At 42.0% G+C, this 3748-nt stretch overlaps 1 non-coding gene across 1 annotated transcript; it reads right to left on the bottom strand.

The window, feature by feature from the left end:
* Positions 1 to 265: 265 nt before the first annotated feature.
* LOC145348727 (U2 spliceosomal RNA) lies at positions 266 to 453 on the bottom strand. The gene has a single exon (XR_013887975.1). It is a non-coding gene; the product is annotated as a U2 spliceosomal RNA (small nuclear RNA).
* Positions 454 to 3748: the final 3295 nt, after the last annotated feature.

Below are 3748 nucleotides of genomic sequence, written 5' to 3'. Positions count from 1 at the left end.
CTCTAATTTCATGTCCTTATAACAGCACTTATTTATGTTTAAAATGCTAGTCTAAACCCCACTCTTCTCTCCTTCAGACTGAATGTTAAATTCAATCACACTTAATTGCTGCTACCGAGTGGAGCCTTCACTCTGAGATAATTAATTAATCTTACTTTGTTGCACAATACCAGGCCTCATATAGTCTGCCCTCAGCTTCACACCAGAACATGTTGTTGTAAGATTCTATTCCCAAAACATTACATGAATTACATTGCCATGCAATCTTTGTCCATCTGATTGTCAGGACAGTCAGTAAGCTTTTGCAAGCCCAGACCAAATGGTGGGGGTTACACGTAATGTGACATAAACCCAAGATCTTGGTTGAGGCCGTCCTCATGAGTGTGGAACTTGGCTGTCAGGTTGTGCTCAACGATACTACACTTGATCTTAGCCAAAAGGCCGAGAAGCGATAGAACTGTCAATTTCCACCTGGCCCCCCCTCCCTTCCTCAGCCACTGGCTTTCACGTGCTGCTTGCTGGCCACAGAAAAACAGTCAGCCTGCCTGAGTGCTGCAGTGGAGTCGCAGGGCAGCAGGGGGCGCAGCGTGTGCGTCCCTTACTCTGTCGTCGACACCTGCTGAGCCGGTAGGCACGTGCTGCCACAAGTCCTGGCTTTGTCTATATATGCCTTGTTTATGAAACCTACCTTTCCACTCACCTGATGAAGGAACAGCGCTCCAAAAGCTCGTGATAACAAAGAAACCTCTTGTACTTTAACCTGGGGTTGTGAGACTTCTTACTGTGTTCAGGTATCAATCCATGACACCCTGCAGCCACGGATCTGTACTGCCTATTGGATTGTACTTACTAATTTCTATTTGCACTATCATTTATTTGTTTTGTTCCAAATGATACACACATTGAAAAACAACACCTTTATTTTTGTCATTTTCTTATTTTTTAAACTGCTAGCCTTATCTACTGATTTATATTTAGATTTAGTCTACCCTTCCCTTTCATGGTCCCGATTTCATTTCTCATTTAATATATTTTTCTTTTGCCTTGTCACTCTGATTTTGCATGTATTCCTAAATTTGATCATTTCTTTCCACTATTTAAATTAAACCCACTTACTTCACTAGTTACGCAGTTTGCTAGAACAGGGGGCCCGGCACAGTTCAGGTGTAGGCCTTCCGAACTGTACAAAGTTACTCTGCCTAGTACTGTTGCCAGCACCCCATGAACTCTGACCCATGTTCCCACCACAATTCGATCTCTCTGATTTTATTTACTCATACAGTCATGGAGTCATAAAGATTTACAGCATGGAAAAAGGCCCTTCGGCCCAATGTTTCCCTACTGCCTTTTCTTTTAAACCCCTAAGCTAGTCCCAATTGCCCGCATTTGGCCCATATCTCTCTATATCCATCTTACCCATGTAACCGTCTAAATGCTTCTTAAAGGACAAAATTGTAACTGCCTCTTCTACTACTTCTGGTAGCTTGTTCCAGACACTCACCACCCTCTGTGTGAAAAAAAATCCCCTCTGGACACTTTTGTATCTCTCTCTTTTCATCTTAAACCTATGCCCTCTACTCTTAGACTCACTTACCTTTGGGAAGAGATATTGATTAACTAGCTGATCTATTTTATAGACCTCTATAAGTTCACCCCTCAGCCTTGTATTCTGCAGAGAAAAGAGACCCAGTCTATCCAGGCTCTCCTTATAATTCAAATCACCAGTTCTGGTAATTTCCTAGTAAATCTCTTCTGCACTCTTTCTAGTTTAATAATATCCTTTCTATAATAGGGTGACCAGAACTATATACAGTTTTCCAAGTTTTGCAAGTGGCCTTAACAATGTCTTATACAACTTCAACAAGACGTTCCAACTCCTGCGTTCAATGTTTTGACCAATGAAACAAAGCATGCTGAATGCCTTCTTCACCACTCTGTCCGCTTGTGACACAACTTTCGAGGAGCTATGGACCTACACCGCTAAATCACTTTGTTCTGTATCTCTCCCCAGCCCCCTGTCATTAACTGAATAAATCCTGCCCTGGTTCAATCTATCGAAATGCATCACCTCGCATTTATCTCAATCCACTCGTCAATCCACTGACCTAATTAATCAAGATTCCGTTGCAATCCGAGATAACCTTCTTCACTGTCCACTATGCCACCAATCTTGGTATCATCTGCAATCTTACTAACCATGTGTTCAATATTCTTAACCAAATCATTAATGTAAATGACAAATAACTGTGGACCCAGCACCGATCCCTGAGGCACACCACTGGTCACAGGTCTCCAGTTTGAAAAACAACCCTCTACAACCATCCCCTGGCGTCTGTCATCAAGCCAATTTTCTATCCATTTAACTACCTCATTCTGGATCCCGTGAGATTTAATCTCATGCAACAACCTACCATGTAGACAACATCAGTTGCATTGTCCTCATATACAAATCAATACAATTTGTACATTGCTCAAGTAATGATCCAGAGATCATTGCCTTTGATTCTGTTTTATAATTTAGTGCATAGCTCCTCATATTTTCCATACAAAAACGATTTCTGAGTCTTATCCACGGCGTTGGTTCTGACGTGGAATATGAGCATTGGATCATCCATCTCCCACTGCAAGTTACTCTCCAGCCAGGACAAAATACCCCAAAACCTGACACCGGGCTATGAAAGGTCCAGTCTCCCCTTTAAGCTTACTGTGATTTCCTGAGTTCAGGATTTTATAAAATTAAACTTGCACAGGTAGAGGCTTTTAAGTTCAACCACAAATGTTTTTATTAATGAAATAAAACACTCCTAGTGCCCTAATCTAAGCACACAAAGCTAGTATAATAATGCCACACGCCACTGAACAAATGGCTTATTAATTGCAACTTCCATGAAAAACCCTAGGCAAAATTCCATGTTACTGTTCAAATTTCAAATCAGAACTCCTAAAGTTTTAATTTAGTCATCTTCGAGACGGTAATGTCCCAGTTTCGGTGTCCACTTGTTTTGGAGATTAACCTCCTTGCTGTTCAATTGGGGTTTGGCTTGCTTGCATTGTTTATATCCATGAAGCTTTTGGCGTTGCGGGTATTGGGAGGTTGGATTCCGACCCTACAAGGCAGGCCACTCAGCCGTCCGGACTCACACTGTCGACTGTTGAGAACAGTCTATCAATCAAGGATAGACGTTCAAGCATGTGGGCTTTGTTGGCTCATTCATTGCCCATTGCAAAACGTTCCTTAAAGGTGCCTTCTTGTACCGCATGTAATATAAAATGATAGTTTCATTCACCAACCGAAATTAACAAGCTGCTTTTGTTTAAAGTTATTGTCCCCCCACCACTTTCAATCGGTGGGGAAACGAATTTCACCGTTTACCAGTTCCCTCCCTTCCTAACGGCAGCAGAGGGGAAGTCGGTGACACTGAACTGTGCCTTGAAATTCGAAGGAAACCATTCGCTGATCGGAGCAGCTCACTGGACACGGGGTGAACTAAGAGGCTACAAACTGGACTATAGCCCATTTTATGAAGATAGGCTGGAGAAGTCGGACAGCGAGTCCTTTGTCAACAACAGAATATTTATTAACATTTCCGACTTGACCGAGAAAGACTCAGATACCTATTACTGTCATGTGCACTTAATGAGAGCAGAAGTAAGAGATGGAAATGGCACCCAACTGGAAGTGATAAGACTTAAGTGTTAAGTGCAAACATGCGCTTCGTTTAAAAAAAAATGCACTAATTTTACACGT

Source organism: Carcharhinus amblyrhynchos, chromosome 9 (genome assembly GCF_965287045.1).
Source record: "Carcharhinus amblyrhynchos chromosome 9, sCarAmb.v2.hapA, whole genome shotgun sequence".
In the NCBI taxonomy this organism is placed as follows: Eukaryota; Metazoa; Chordata; class Chondrichthyes; order Carcharhiniformes; family Carcharhinidae; genus Carcharhinus; species Carcharhinus amblyrhynchos.
The sequence above is the reverse complement of the archived record's forward strand: the minus strand, read 5'-3'. Positions and strand labels throughout refer to the sequence as shown.